General features: G+C 41.2%; 1 protein-coding gene across 4 annotated transcripts in view; it reads right to left on the bottom strand.

Annotated features, from left to right (window-relative positions):
• Positions 1-16,947, bottom strand: part of slc29a4a (solute carrier family 29 member 4a) — a 145,366-nt gene extending 128,419 nt beyond the window's left edge. For 3 of the 4 annotated variants that reach the window (XM_043711282.2, XM_087997935.1, XM_087997934.1), the window contains exon 1: positions 16,624-16,947. The gene's annotated coding sequence lies outside the window, so the exon portion shown is untranslated. The remainder of the gene's footprint in view (positions 1-16,623) is intronic. The other variant, XM_087997936.1, reaches the window with a different exon arrangement.
• Positions 16,948-17,340: the final 393 nt, after the last annotated feature.

Here is a 17,340-nt window from a genome sequence, read left to right as displayed (position 1 = left end):
ACCTATGCCCTCTAGTTCTGGACTCCCCGACCCCAGGGAAAAGACTTTGTCTATTTATCCTATCTATGCCCCTCATACTTTTGTAAACCTCTATAAGGTCACCCCTCAGCCTCCAACGCTCCAGGGAAAACAGCCCCAGCCTGTTCAGCCTCTCCCTGTAGCTCAGATCCTCCAACCCTGGCAACATCCTTGTAAACCTTTTCTGAACCCTTTCAAGTTTCACAACATCTTTCCGATAGGAAGGAGACCAGAATTGCACGCAATATTCTAACAGTGGCCTAACCAATATCCTGTACAGCCGCAACATGACCTCCCAACCCCTGTACTCAATACTCTGACCAATAAAGGAAAGCACACCAAACGCCTTCTTCACTGTCCTACCTACCTGTAACTCCACTTTCAAGGAGCTATGAACCTGCACTCCAAGGTCTCTTTGTTCAGCAACACTCCCCAGGACCTTACCATTAAGTGTATAAGTCCTGCTAAGATTTGTTTGCCAAAATGCAGCACCTCGCATTTATCTGAATTAAACTCCATCTGCCACTTCTCAGCCCATTGGCCCATCTGGTCAAGATCCTGTTGTAATCTGAGGTAACCCTCTCCGCTGTCCACTACATCTCCAATTTTGGTGTCATCTGCAAACTTACTAACTGCACCTCTTATGCTCACATCCAAATCATTTATATAAATGACAAAAAGTAGAGGGCCCAGCACCGATCCTTGTGGCAGTCCACTGGTCACAGGCCTTCAGTCTGAAAAACAACCCTCCACCACCACCTTTGAGCCAGTTCTGTATCCAAATGGCTAGTTCTCCCTGTATTCCATGAGATCTAACCTTGCTAATCAGTCTCCCATGGGGAACCTTGTCGAACGCCTTACTGAAGTCCATATAGATCACATCTACTGCTCTGCCCTCATCAATCTTCTTTGTTACTTCTTCAAAAAACTCAATCAAGTTTGTGAGACATGATTCCCCACACACAAAGCCCTGTTGACTATCCCGAATCAGTCCTTGCCTTTCCAAATAAATGTACATCCTGTCCCTCAGGACTCCCTCCAACAACTTGTCCACCACCAAGGTCAGGCTCACTGGTCTACAGTTCCCTGGCTTGTCTTTACCGCCCTTCTTAAACAGTGGCACCATGTTTGCCAACCTCCAATCTTCCGGCACCTCACCTGTGACTATCGATGATACAAATATCTCAGCAAGAGGCCCGGCCATCACTTCTCTAGCTTCCCACAGAGTTCTCGGGTACATCTGATCAGGTCCTGGGGATTTATCCACCTTTAACCGTTTCAAGACATCCAGCACTTCCTCCTCTGTAATCTGGACATTTTGCAAGATGTCACCATCTATTTGCCTACAGTCTATATCTTCCATATCCTTTTCCACAGTAAGTACTGATGCAAAATATTCATTTAGTATCTCCCCCAATTTTTGTGGCTCCACACAAAGGCCACTTTGCTGGTCTTTGAGGGGCCCTATTCTCTCCCTAGTTACCCTTATGTCCTTAATATATTTGTAAAAACCCTTTGGATTCTCCTTAATTCTATTTGCCAAAGCTATCTCATGTCCCCATTTTGCCCTCCTGATTTCCCTCTTAAGTATACACCTACTTTCTTTATACTCTTCTAAGGATTCACTCGATCTATCTTGTCTATACCTGACATATGCTTCCTTCTTTTTCTTAACCAACCCTCAATTTCTTTAGTCATCCAGCATTCCCTATACCTACCAGCCTTCCCTTTCACCCTGACAGGAATATACTTTCTCTGGATTGTGAAGGCTTCCCTTTTTCCAGCCGTCCTTTTACCTGCAAACATCTGCCTCCAATCAGCTTTTGAAAGTTCTTGCCTAATACCGTCAAAATTAGCCTGCCTCCAATTTAGAACTTCAACTTTTAGATCTGGTCTATCCTTTTCCATCACTATTTTAAATCTAATGGAATTATGGTCGCTGGCCCCAAAGTGCTCCCCCACTGACACCTCAGTCACCTGCCCTGCCTTATTTCCCAAGAGTAGGTCAAGTTTTGCACCTTCTCTCGTAGATACATCCACATACTGAATCAGAAAATTGTCTTGTACACACTTGAGAAATTCCTCTCCATCTAAACCTTTAACACTATGGCAGTCCCAATCGATGTTTGGAAAGTTAAAATCCCCGACCATAACTACCCTATTATTCTTCCAGATAGCTGAGATCTCCTCACAAGTTTGTTTCTCAATTTCCCTCTGACTATTGGGGGGTCTATAATACAAGGAGAAAGTGAGGTCTGCAGATGCTGGAGATCAGAGCTGAAAATGTGTTGCTGGAAAAGCGCAGCAGGTCAGGCAGCATCCAGGGAACAGGAGAATCGACGTTTCGGGCATAAGCCCTTCTTCAGGAATCTGACCTGCTGCGCTTTTCCAGCAACACATTTTCAGGTCTATAATACAATCCCAATAAGGTGATCATCCCTTTCTTATTTCAACCCAAATACCTTCCCTGGATGTATTTCCAGGAATATCCTCCCTCAGCACAGATGTAATGCTATCCCTTATCAAAAATGCCTCTCCCCCTCCTCTTTTGCCTCCCTTTCTATCCTTCCTGTAGCATTTGTATCCTGGAACATTAAGCTGCCAGTCCTGCCCATCCCTGAGCCATGTTTCCGTAATTGCTATGATATCCCAGTCCCATGTTCCTAACCATGCCCTGAGTTCATCTGCCTTCCTTGTTAGACCCCTTGCATTGAAATAAATGAAGTTTAATTTATTAGTCCTACCTTGTCCTGGCCTGCCCTGACTGTTTGATTCACTTCTGTTCTCAGCTGTACCCGTCTCAGATCGATCTCTTTCCTCACTATCTCCCTGGGTCCCACCCCCCTCCCCTCCCCATCTTACTAGGTTAAATCCTCCCAAGCAGTTCTAGCAAATTTCCCTGCCAATATATTAGTCCCCTTCCAATTTAGGTACAATCCGTCCTTCTTGTACAGGTCATTTCTACCCGAAAAGAGATTCCAATGATCAAAAATGTGAATCCTTCTCCCATACACCAGCTCCTCAGCCATGCAGTCATCTGCTCTATCCTCCTATTCCTGCCCTCACTAGCTCGTAGCACTGGGAGTAATCTAGATATTACTACCCTTGAGGACCTCCTTTTTAAAATTCTACCTAACTCTCTGTAATCTCCCTTCAGAGTCTCAACCTTTTCCCTTCCAATGTCGTTGGTTCCAATGTGGACAATGACTTCCTGCTGGCCCCTCTCCCCCGTGAGAACATTCTGCACCCTCTCTGAGACATCCTTGATCCTGGCACCAGGAAAACAACACACCATTCTGCTTTTTCTCTGCTGGCCACAGAAACGTCTGTCTGTACCTCTGACTACAGAATCCCCTCACACAATTAATCTCTTGGAAACCAAAGTACCCCTCGTTGCATTAGAGCCAGTCTCAACACCAGAAACTTGGCTGTTTGTGCTACGTTCCCCTGAGAATCCATCACCCTCTACATTTTCCAAAACAGCATACCTGTTTGAAATGGGTACATCCACAAAAGATTCCTGCGCTAGCTGCCTACCTCTCTTACCCTTCCTTGAGTTAACCCATCTATGTGACTGTATCTGAGACTTTCCCCCCTTCCTATAACTGCCATCCATCATATACTGTTGCTGTTGCAATTCCTCATCGCTTCTATCTGTCTCTCCAACCGATCCACTCGATCTGATAAGATTCGCATCCAACAGCATTTATGGCAGATATAATCTGCAGTAACCCTTAAACTCTCTTTAAACTTCCACATCTGACAAGAAGTACATATCACTGCAAAGGCCATTTTTGCTCTTTCACAATCTACAGATCCAGAAAATAACACCGTCTTATTCCTCTACAAACACTGCCCCAGGTTAAATTAATAGCTATGGCTTATATTTTAAGTTTAATCAAGAGACTTATCTCCAAAAACATATAATCAAGAAAGAATCCACTATACTCGCTATTGCAGCCTTTCTCTTGGACAGACTTAAAACAACAATTAACTTATCTGATTCTGTACTGTGAACTTCGCCCAACAGTTCCTCCAAGATTAGTTGTGAATTTGACCTCTCGGGTTTGCTGTAGTCATGTAACTGCTACCATGCAATCACATGCTCACACACAATAAATATCCCACGCTGAACACACTGCTGTGTGGTACACTCTAAATGATGACTTCTCTCCGTCAGAAGGTCAGAAGTGGGAAATTTCGGTAATGATTGCACAATGTTCAGCTCCAATTGTGAACCCGCAAATACTGAAGCTGTCCATGACTACATGTAGAAACACTGGACAGCACTCAAGCACTGGAATTGGTAGGTGGTAATCACGCCACAGAAGTACCAGCCAATGACCACAAGAGGAAATCTAACCATCTCCCCTTGACGTTCAATGGTATTGCTATCACTGAATTCTGTCATCAACATCCTTAGAGTTATCATTGAACAGAACCTAAACTAGACCAGATGCATAAGTTCTGTAGATACAAGACATATCAGAAGCTTGATATTCTGCCGTGACTGACACACCTCTGACTCTTTGAAAGCTTTCCATCATCTATAAGACACAGGTCAGGAGTTGCATGAAACAATCTGCACTTTTCTGGATGAGTACAATTTCAAAAATATTCACGAAGGTCAATAATGTCCCAGACAAAGCCACCCTTTTGACTGGTACCCTATCCAGCTTAAACATTCACCATCACCAGCAATGGGACACTACAGCTGCAGTCTGTAATATCCATAAGATACACTGCAGCAATTGTCAGGACGTCTTTGAAAGCACCTTCTAAATCTAAGACCTCCGTCACCTAGAAGGAAAAGAACAATGAGCATATGGAAATACTGTGCTTGCAGGTTCTTCTCTAAGTGTCACACCATCCTGACTTGGAACTTTATTCCCATTCCTTCACCACCACAGAATCAAAAAGCTGAAACTCCTTCCTAACGGCACTGAGTAAAACCTTGCTGTAAAGAGACATGAAGTTGAAGCTCTTTGTCTTGCTCTCATCAAGGCCATGATTTGAAGGTGCTGGTGATAGACTGGGATGGACAAACTTAAAAATCACATGACACCAGGTTATAGTCCAAAGGCTTATTTGGACGCACTAGCTTTCGGAGTCCTGCTCCTTCATCAAGGCAAGATTACACGTTGTGTCTCTTTAGCAAAGCTCAAACAATTATTAGCACAGAGTACACCTACAGCAGCTATCACTGAACTTTGTCATCAACATCCTTAGAGTTACCATTGGACAGTGGACTGCAACAGTTTTAAGAAAGAGCTCTCACTGCCAACCTCTCAAGGATAATTAGGAATGGACAATGAATGTTGGCCTCTCCAGCAACTTGACTGTCTCATGACTGAATGAAGGAAAATATTAGCTCTCTCCTTCAAACCCAATTTATGCTGACATTTTAAATAAGCAAATTATGCTAACACTTCTCTCCTGTTGCCCAACACCCACTACATTTCCAGTGACATTTTGTTTTTGCCTGCACTCATTTGCACACATAAATGCAAAGGTATAAAGAGGGGTGAAATGCTGATTGCCAAGATTGAATTCAGACGATAATCATGCATACTCTGGGGTGAAGACCTCTGTTAAATTCTCCGAATGATCTTCATGCAACGACAAAGAGATCCAAAGCAATTTAAATGCTGAGTGTCACTGTATACACATGATTAGAATAATAAAGGACAATGGGGTGAGCAAGTGAAATCTTCCAGAGAAACCGCTGGTTCTCTGAAGATACAACTGTTCATTTGAGCAGAGTTATTTCAATCTTAGAAACAGTTTTTTAAAGTTTCAAGTTTTAACCTGATGTTAATTTTCAGATTTTAGAAGAGATATATTGGTAGCTCTGTCTTCATTTTTACTTTGCTATATTTTGGTTTTAATATTAAAGGATCATTATTCATTAAAATTGTTCAAATTTTGTATCGTAAAGCTTTCAGGGTTCTCTTTCATCCTAAATGGTGTCCCAAAACCATGTTGCAACTATTCTTTCACTTCTCAAAAGACATGAGATTTAAAATGTATTAAGCATTAATAAATTGAGAGCTAAAAGATGAGCAAATTTAATTTGTCTCTTGCAACAACACACCTTTTGAATTTCTCTAGCAACTCGAAATGTAGTGAAATATGCCAAACTGTTTTATCAAATGAAATTTGAGACTGAGCTATGTTGGATATACTAGAACCAGAGAGACCTAAATCTCAGGAAAGAGACCAGTTTAAGGACCACTTTAAAAGGAACCAATGCAATTCAAAGTACAGTGTTGTTTTAAGGTAGGAATTTCACAGCCTAGGCCTCAGCAGCTGAAGGTGGAACTGCCTATGGTGGAACAGTGTCATAATAACATGAACAATTTATGTTTAACGTAATAAAACATTCCAAGGCATTTTACAGGTACATGAAAAATAAAGTATGATACCCAGTCACATTAGGAGATATTGCTTCAGATTTTACCAGTACCCAGGTGACAGATTAGGAGGGCAGGCGGAAGGAAGATGGAGATTGAGAAAATGCTGAGTAATTCTGTTGGAACTTAGTTCTGCCTGAGAATGTTTGGTCCATTAGGCCAGTTAGCTCAAGGCTTAATGAAAGGTAGGTTTTAGGTATTACAGAGATGTAAAAAGGCCAGAATTAAAGGAGCACTGATGTCCCATGAGCTCTGTGGGCTGCAGGAGATTACAAAAACCAAGCCAATTATGGAATTTGAAAACAAGGGTGAAAATATTAATCTTGAAGGTTTCTGGATCACCTTTGGATTAATAATGGCAGTTCCAAAAACATTAAGACTGGAGAGATCCCAAAACTAATCTCCTAGTTATTGTTGTGAATCCGCTGACTGACGATTGGTGATAATCCCGTCTCATGGTAAAATGGTGCAAACATTGAACCATTGATGCTGTGAGGCTTCACCTAATCTTCTATTAAAGTTGTAACAAGAGATTGGGAGAACCCCTTGGAAATTTGGGGTCCAAAAATAACACATTTGAACATTGATCTCACTTCATCAGGACAGAGGGACAGCAGGAGGCTATCAGTACTTCAAGCCATGTATCTTTTGAAGTCATTAATCTCCTAAAGTCTATTGATTTCTGTGTTGAACCTGCTCAATGATTGACCTTCCACGGCACTGTAGGGTAGAGAGTTCCACAGATTCATTCAACAAACAACGAAGAACTGCAGATGCTGGAAATCTGAAAGAAAAACAGAAACAGCTAGAGAAACTCAGTGGGCCAGAGCAGAAGAAGGTCACCAGACTCGAAATGTTGACTCTACTTTCTCAGTCCACAGAAGCTGCTAGACTTCCTGAGTTTCTCCAGCAATTTCTGTTTTTGTTCTTAAGATTCGCCCACCTCTGAGGGAACTAATTCTTCCTCACTACCCCTTATTCCGAGATAACATCCCTAGTTCTAAGCTCACCAACCACGGGAAACATCTTTATGTACAGCTGCAGTGTTGGGCTTAAAAAATGAAATCTCCAAACCAGATTGCTGCAGATTAATCACTCGGGTTAGTTGGACATGACAATGAGCAATTGAAGAAAGTGGAAAATTACAAGGGAAGCATTCTTGTGCAAAAAAAAAGCCTGCCTTGGCTAGGGAGTAACTGCACTAGCCTCAGCTGGGGCCTGGGAGCCAGACTACTGTGCATTTGACAAAGATACATTTGGAGTTGCTTCTGCACAACAGAATACCTGGAAAAATATAGAGAGTACTAAGAACTGGTGAGACAGCATGCGACATTAGATTCAGAACAGTATAAATGTCGGGGACTTTGCCCCACTCATTGGACGTTCACCATCAGGCTGAGGTTCGTCAGACTGGGACCATGGAATCATGAACTAGAGCTCTAAGTGCCAGCCATCTCCAGCTCCTGGTGAGCTGAAAGGCAGTGAGATTCATTAGTTTGCATGTTTATAAAGTATTTTAAGCTAATAGATTCACTAATGAGTTTGTATACATCGTGAGTAGATTAAGCTAATAAACTTGCTATGTATTTAAGCACCAATTTCTTCTTGTAATCATTTTAATCAGACCTTAAAGAACCTATTAGGTACTTGCAGCCTGACAATGTAACATAAACTCTATCCCACCCCAAAAGAACTTTGTAAGTTTCAATTAGATCACCTGCCATTCTTTGAAACTAATTGGTTTGTAGTTCTTCATTCTCCCTTTCCATCCTTTCTTGAATTCTGGGGTTACATTTGCTACTTTCCTATCTGCAGGAACCTGTGCAATAAATAAACCAGTGCATTCACTATTTCTACAGCCACATCCTTCAATGAAGTAGGGTAGAGATCAAATTTCATTCCTGTTAACTTTTACAACACAATCTCTTCACTAATTCTAATTTCTTTCAGTTCCTCAATTTCATTAATACTTCTGAAATGTTTTTTGTGTCATGTGCAATGAAGATAGACACAAAGTAGTTCTATAATGTTCCCACCATTTCTCTGTTCTCCGCTATGCATTCTCCAGTCTTCACTACCTTTATAATCTGAAGTAAAAATTGAAAGAATTGCAGATGTTGAAAATCTTAAACAAATCAGATCCTCTGTCTGAGGAAGGGTCACTGAATGTTCACTCTGATTTCTCTCCACAGATGATGCCAGACCTGTGGAGCCTCTCTGTCTTTGTACCTTTATAATTCTTGCTAGTTTGCACTCACATTTTCTCTTCCTTGCCTTTATTCATTTCTTGGCCATCATTTTCAAAATTGTTTCTAATGCTCAGGCTTATCACTTTTTCTGGCAGACTTATACACCATTTCCTTTTATATAATGTAATCTTTCACTTCTTTTGTTAGCCGCAATTGATTTACTTTTCACATTGGGTACCTGTGCCTTCAAGGAATGTATATCCAATGTAGACCATCTCATGCTTCCTTAAATAGTAGACAATGCCATCAAATCTTTCCCTGTTTTCATCCCCATCCACCATAGACATACCATTATAGTTTCCCTTGTTCAGATTTAAGACATTAGTTTCAGAGTGAACGATATCACATTCAAGTTTAATGTGAAATTATATCATACAATGGTCACTATTTCCCGATGGCTCCTTCACAGCAAGGGTTTTAAATAGTTCTTTACAGAGAAAACTAAAGCCTTATATTATTTTCAGTTTTCACTCAATATCCAATTCTCACGCTGATTAATGAAAATTCAATCATTTTTAGCTAATGGCTATATTTCTTTCCATTTGAATAAAGTCATGTTGGTGAGCTCCCACTCTCTCACTGCTTGCTGTGTGCTATATCTTGTCACTGGGAGCAGTCAAGGATTTGCAGAATTCCTCCTGCACCTTAATGAATTTCTGTCACACAAAGCACACATATCTGCTCCACTCTATAAAACAGAACATTTAGTGTGCGTTTTCTGCCTACCACTTCTCTTGGTCACACTCAACTTTCTGTGTCACAGTTCGTAAAAAGAATATCAAAGAGCCTCCCCATGCCCAAGAGCAAACTTGATGGTGAGTCATAAACCTAGCAATGCCAGACTGTGAGATCTGAAACTTGAAAGGAAGTAAGTGCCTTCAGATTCAGCCAGTTATAAGAGTGTAAAAGGGCAGTAAAAGCTCTAGAATAAAATTATGGAAGGCAAGGACAAAATTTTGATTGAATTATGTTAATACTAAAATTAAAGTATGACTAATATCTGGGAACAAAGGATTAGACTAACAAAATATAGCATTTTATGATAGATGTGTATTTTTTGTAAGGAGAGGGTTAACAGGCAGTCTATAATTTTACAGCAATGTTTGTAATGCACAAAGCAGATGAGTATAATACATACTAATTACTTCACATGTTAATTGCAGTTATACTGCTGAATTGAGTTGAACAATTCAAATTTAAAGAGAACAGTGAGGCTCTTACGGTAAAATTGCCATAGTCCCAGAGGATGCAATAGAGAGATGATTGGTGGTGAATTTTACCTGAGGGTAACCATGCCTCAGGTGAGGGCCAGTGGTACTGTCCTTACCTTTAGACCAGGAGACCTGGGTTCAAGTTGAACCTTCTCCAGAGATGTATCATAACATCTCTGAACAGGTCTTTCTGTCAAATATAATGAGGGCCCGTTATGTTTTGAGACACCCTGATGTATTATAACCATATAGCCTCAATGAGAATGTAAATAGTTTCCTTTCATATTTAGACAATGCCTTTTTTTTTGTTGCAAATAGAACAAAGCTCCAATGATGAACGTCAAAATTCCTCTGTATTTTCTGCGTAGTCTGCACGGAATTGTTTTATACACGTTGCATTTACTTATAGATAATTTGTGAATAAAGTATATTTTTTAAATAAAAAGAAATCTCTGAACAGCTTGATTAGAAAATATCTTAAAGAGAAATGTTTAATGACAGCAAATTGATCAAAGCCAGATGGGTAACCACAGTGGGACAGAAAGACATCCTTATGTGGTTCTGCCAATGGAAACTTGGGGCAATGTGAACCAACCACCAGCTGATCATGGATCCAACTAACAAATATGCACTCAGAAAAGGACTTATTCACTCTCAGGATGGGGATGTCATTGGCTGGGCCAGCATTTATGACCCGCCCTAGTTGCTCTTGAGAAGGTGGTGGTGAACTGCCTTCTTGAACCACTGCAGTCCACGTGCTCTAGATACATCCACAATGCCTTCAGGAGAGAATTCCAGGGAACTCATTCACAAACTGCATGTAAATCCTTGAAAAAGACACACCAAGGAGCATTCAGGAAAACACACATATGGTTTGATGGGAAGAGTCCCGGTGAATCAAGCAGGAAGATCTACAAGGTAAAAACAATGACTGCAGATGCTGGAAACCAGATTCTGGATCAATGGTGCTGGAAGAGCACAGCAATTCAGGCAGCATCCGAGGACAGGCAAAATCAACGTTTCGGGCAAAAGCCCTTCATCAGGAATAAAGGCAGAGAGCCTGAAGCGTGGAGAGATAAGCTAGAGGAGGGTGGGGATGGGGATAGAGTAGCACTCTATCCCCACCCCCACCCTCCTCTAGCTTATTTCTCCACGCTTCAGGCTCTCTGCCTTTATTCCTGATGAAGGGCTTTTGCCCGAAACGTCGATTTTGCCTGTCCTCGGATGCTGCCTGAATTGCTGTGCTCTTCCAGCACCACTGATCCAGAAAGAAGGAAGATCTACAGTTATAGTGTTAAGAATTCAACATGTGCACTTAATTATAAAATGAGGCATTTATGATGCAAAACTGTTTCTCGCTAATAAGCAAAGTATTTGGGAGATTTTCACCAATTTCTTGGGACTTGAATGTTCTTGCAATTGTAGTTTAACAATTGAATGACAAACCAAGATACACAACACCTTAATTCTTCAGGGTTATCAGGTTCATATTGATATATGTCACAAGTGCTGAATCGTCTTCTAGTGTCACATCACTCATAACTTGGTTATTTTATTTTGATCTTACTTTTAAGTAGTAGAAAAATATTCCATTTTACACTTTGAATGTCATTAGACACAGTCATCTTATTAAGATTACTTCTACACTACAAAATAACTAATTGTGAAAGCATTTATATAACACACTTGGAGAGGCCATTTTTCCCACACAGAGGGTGGTTTGTATCTGGAATGAACTGCCAGAGGAAATGGTAGATGCAGTTACAGTTACAATATTTAAAAGACATTTTGGACAGCTACATGAAAAGGAATATTTAGAGAGATATGGGCAATATGCAGGCAAATGGGACTAGCTTAGTTTGGGAAACTTAGTCGGCATGGACAAGCTGGACTGAAGGGTCTGTTTCTGTGCTGTATGAGCCTCTGACAGACAGACAATTAAAAAAAAAGTGACTTACAGTCATCTCAGTTGACCACCTGAAGAGTAACTGCGTGAATTAATTGAAACCACCATGTTTAAAATTCTCATTAAAGGTATTGCATTTAAAGTGAGATTGTGTCAGTCATAAATCTTGGTCTCTGAACTAAAGAATTCACCTGCTTAAGCATAAAAAAAACTAGCTGAGGAAACAAGCTGGAAGCTACAAAACGATGAAGTATTCATACATGACTGCTGAGGCATGTGAAAAGAAAGAAAATGTAAATGTGCTCAAAATGGAAAGAAGTCGTGACGGCAAAGATTATAAGCAGTGAATGATGAAGCATTGAGAAACAGGTTATGAAAACGAGCTGGCATTAAGTGCATTCAACTGAAGCTGTTGGATTCCTAGGTTCTGCTGCTCTTTCCGACATATACGGGGTTGTGCAGGCCATTCATGGATAGATAGCACAATATTTACAAAATAGCAACTAATTTTGTGAAATAGCACTTGACACTAGTCACTGAGTTGTTTCGCAATTGCATGACTTTTGTGTTACTACATACTCTCTGATTTATCATTCCCTGTACAGCCGTGATGGGGCATGAGATTGTTCCTCTCTGTTAAGTCCATGAGCCAGCTATCATTACACTGTTGTAGATCAGGCTGCAGTGGCCAATGCCCTTGCATTGGTTCTCCAAGTTCACACTGCTGAACCCATCCTGCTTTTATTCCAGTAGCTGGTTCAAGAGAAATGATTTGGTTCCTGGAATTTGTAAAAGTTCAGGAGCAGGCTCACAGTCAGGCTCCTGCAGTTTGTATCATGGTGGGATAACCAATGATAGATGCGGCTGGAGTTAAATATTTCCTTTCTATTCTCTCCTTAACCACTAAGGCCTTTGTAAGCTTTACATTACTTTGTTTATCACTATCCTGGCCAGCATCTATTGCTCGCAAGGCGAGCATGGATAGGGTGAATAGCTGGAGTCTTCTTTCATGAGGAGTCCAAAACTGAACAGCCTAGGTTTAAGGTAAAAGAGGAAAGATTTAAAAGGAATCTGAGGGGCAATTTTTTCACGCAGAGGGTGGTGCATGTATGGAATGAACTGCCAGAGGAAGTGGCGGAGGCTGGTACAGTTACAAGGTTTGAAAGTCTTCTGGATGGTTACTGATTAGGAAGGGTTTAGAGGGATATGGGCCAAATGCTAGCAAATGGGACTTGATTAATTTAGGATATCTGGTTGACATGGATGAGTTAGATTGAAGGGTTTGTTTCTGTGCTGTACATCTCTATGATTCTCTGACTTTAAGTCAGTTAAGAGTCAGCTACATTGTGGGGATCTGGAGTCACATGTAGATCAGACCAAACAGTAGATTTCCCTCTCTAAACAATGCAAGTGAACCAGATGGGTTTTTATAACAATCGATCATAGCTACTAGCTCTTAATTTTTTATTGAATTAAAATGTCATCATCTATGATTTGGACTCATGTCCCCAGAATATGGGGTTCGAGATAACTCTCCCAATTACCACCATGCCACTACCTCTCCCTTGGAACATCAGAAAGTCTTTGAGAAATAAAAAGATACAATTTCTCTCACTTCTGTTACTTCCAAGCAGTGGCTTTGGACAGTACTGTTTACAAAGAAAGTGGGAATAGTTGTTCTGTGTACCAGTGGTGAAGCAGCATACTTACACATCCAACTCAGCACCAAAATGAGCAGGCCCAGTGGAAATGATGAAGGGGTTGTTAATGGTGGAGAAAACAAAAGATGTAAAAAGGAGTGTAACAGGCCAAAAGTTTAAAATGGAAATCCTCTGTGACAGGATCAGCGCTGACTTTGACCAATTGGTCCCACTAACCATATAAAGCAGCAGTCTGCTGGTGAGGGAGCTCTGTCTAACACACGAATCTATCTTTACCATTCCATGGATATGATGAATCTGTTGAGTTTCTCCACCATTTTCTGTTTTCATGTTGACTTGGAAGAGTTAATTTTGGCCCTGTATTTCCTGACCTAAATAGTTTGTTTAATTTCCTGGTCTTGGAGGTTCACTCTAAGCTAACTGCATTTATCAGACAGTAGTACGGTTACATACCTTACTACTCCACAAGAATAATTGACAGGCTGACAGCTTTCTTAGTGTTGGTCAGTGTTTTCCATTTGCTGGTCAGCAGGATGTCTGACACACAGAGTGAACAATCCTCATCATTTTTGTGCATGAATCAAACTGATTTTGTTCTGAAATTTGGGTAGCAGTGGTTAGCTCAGCTGCCTCACAGCTCCAAGGACCTGGGTTTGATTCCAGCCTTGGGCCACTGTCTGTGTGGAGTTTACACATTTTAAAGCAGGGTCTTTGGTTCTGAGGAAGGGTCACGGGACCTGAAACGTTAACTCTGATTTCTGTCCACAGATGCTGCCAGATCTGCTGTGTTTTTCCAGCAATTCCTGTTTTTGTCCCAGTAGCAGCGTGTTATTTTGGAAAACTAACTTGACCTCTCCAAAAAAAACTTAGGTTGCTTCAAAGAAGTTTAATCATTAAAGAAGGAACTTACATTTACAGCAGACCGAATGTGCTGGCGAAACACATCATGTCTGGGAGCAAAAGCAAAGTTAACATTTTGAGTTGAAAATTATCCTTCTTTAGAGATTGTGTTTCCCTCTCCACAGGTGATACTACATACAGGAACATAAAGGAGCAGGAGTAGGCCATTTGGCCCATTGAGACAGTTCTGTCATTCAAACAGATCTTGGCTGAACATCTACTTTGATATTATTGCGTTTCTCCTACTGTCTCTATATCCCTTGCTGTCATTACTATCTTCATTCTAATCACCAGGAAGGGGAAACATTCTATCCCCACCTCTCCTGTCAGACCCTGAAAGAATTTGTACATTTTGTCAGTCCTGCTAAGCTTTGCAAATACTTTTCATTCTTATTTCAGACTTCCAGCATCTGCAACATTTTGCATTTACACCTTCACAAACACAGAGAGCCTCAAAATACATCACAGCAAGTGAAATACTTTTGAAATGCAGTCACTGTTGTTCTACAGGAAACAGAGTATCCAATGTGCAAGCTACAAACTCTCAGAAACAGCAATGAGACCAGATAATCTGCTTTTGTGATGATGGTCATGGGATAAAATATTGGCCGGAATTAAATAAGCAGTAATATAATTCAAACTTATTCAACAGGTCTGCAAATGTCCACAAAAGCAGAGATGAAAAGTGACAATATGAAAAACACAAGGCTTTCAAAATCAACTGTTCTGGAAACCCCTACACATGAGCGTTTTTAATAGTGACAATTTTGAGTTGCCATTTACAATTTTGCTTACAGCCCTCATTAACAATTAAGTCACAGCGTGTCTTAATCTATGCTTCATTTGTAAAACCCGAGTCTCACTCCTTTTCAGGGAAAATTTTAGTACCAGTTTAAAACAAAATACAGCCAGGCCTCAACACTTCTTGCCATGATTATTCCATGTGGCTAGAGGGCGTCTTTGCCATAATATATTTTGTCAATTATTATCACTGGCTTTTTTTTAAAAGAAAAAGAGGTTATTTGCAAGCAGTGCGCTAGGGCTCTGCAGTTATTTCAGTCTGGATGGATTTTGCCACTGACAACTCACAGCTTTACAAACACAGATACATTAACTAGCTGGCCGGGCCATTCCAGACAGAATTTACCTCAATCAGCTGGACATCAGTGGACTCTCAATCCTGATTCAGTCTGTCTGCTAATGTTCTAACTGGGATGGGGAGAACAAGGTAGTGAACGCCGTCTCACTGAGAGGTTTAGAGGCAGTAGCCAGACATTGACAAGAACTTGATGGGACCAAGGAAAAGGGGAGGTCTATGACCATCTCCCACTCTGATTTACCTGTCCTCAGAAATTAAGACGAATCACAATCCCATCGCCACTGACAGTCACCCCCAAGAGAGTACTGTACCCCTCTGTCAAGAAATTGCAAAGTGGTTGAGGAAACATGGTTTTGTTCCCCTAATCTTTCTGCATTACATGAAACTTTATCTTGACTTTAATAACTCTGTGGGAAGCCCCCTCTATACTATATGTGTGTATGTGTGTGTGGGCGGGAGGTTTACTGAAAAGTTAACGCTTTGCACCTCTCTCTTCAACTGAGAGAACCCCGATTAAAGCCACGACGCCAATTCCACGGACAGGCAGCAGGTGTCACTGTTACAAGGTCTTCAGGGCCCCTTAATTAATCCCCAAAAGAATAGTCAAATCAGAAAATGAAGCAAAGACATAGATTTAGTAGCTAATATTTGCAGAAAGCAATTCTACCAATCGGTTTTATAATCCCGTGCATATTTGAAACCTTTGGAAAACTCATGTTTCAAATTGTTGGGAAATGCATTTCCCTCAGCGGCTGGAAATTGCTAACCTGCCCAGAACTCTTATTAAAAGATCTTAACCACAGTTATTTTCTTTGTCCCCCGAATACTTAATTGGCAATGATTTGTCTATATTATCAACCAGAGACGCCGAGGTTTGTACAAAGCGTAAAGTGCAACATGCAAATAAATATTCAGGCAGCCCATGCTGATGGATACATATATGACAAGCTGTAAAGCACAGTTTGTTAATGTTTTCACACCGAAATAAAACAATGCTGGAATCAAAATGTCAGCGTCGCAAAATGTCAGTGTATCTGCCTGCTGTTCCCCTCCCTTTCCACTCTGCTGATTTATCATTACATTTTCCCGATATGAAAGATCCTAACCCTTCCTCTCCCCGTTAATAATGTTATCCACCCGGGGCATCACCGCGAATGAAGCCTTACCTTCTCCACTCTGTGTATTTCATCCATCTGCCCTCTCCGCCTGTCCTGTGTGAATGTATCTCTCTCTCTCTGTATCTTCCTTTACTAGAGCCAGCCGATCCAATACAACAGGTTGCTCACCTCACTCTGCAGCACAGCTACAATAACCAGGGGACTCTTCTTTTAGCTCCCAGCTGTTTATTTTTTTTAACATCTGTTTGTTTTTATTTTTTGTTTTGCCCTTCCCTGGCGCTCCCACTCACTGCTGTCTCATTCCCTGGCAGGCTCCTGACTCCCCTCTCAGCCTCCACGTACGGTATCTGGAAACAACCACGATCTATCCCCCTCATAAAAACCTCCCTCCTTCCCGATAGAGCAAGGATCATGTATACCAGCAGGCGGCTGGAGGCAAGGAAGGAGAAAAAAAATGAAAATCTGCCTAAAACTCATACATTTTGGCTTTAATTGAGTAGAAGAATCGGAGGGGGAGGTGGGAGCCTTTTGTAAATGTAAGAGGGCCAATTGCAGAACCCTGACTGTGAAAGGGAAAGGGGGGGGGTGCCTTGAAAATAGGGGCAGCCGATTCTAGAGAGGAGAATCGATTGTTGGGAACTGCAGCTGCATCCTAAGTTCAAGAGCTGGGCGAACAACAGACAGATCCAGGGAACCCTGCTACTTTCACTGGACCCCTTCAGTTGTGGAATTAACTGTAATCTCTGCATGAAGCTTTGCCAATGG

This window comes from Chiloscyllium plagiosum, unplaced genomic scaffold (assembly GCF_037043375.1).
Source record: "Chiloscyllium plagiosum isolate Xiang-an unplaced genomic scaffold, Cpla_swu_hap1 HiC_scaffold_20, whole genome shotgun sequence".
Lineage (NCBI taxonomy): Eukaryota > Metazoa > Chordata > Chondrichthyes > Orectolobiformes > Hemiscylliidae > Chiloscyllium > Chiloscyllium plagiosum.
Note: the sequence above shows the minus strand (reverse complement) of the source record. Positions and strands in the feature narration are given on the sequence as shown.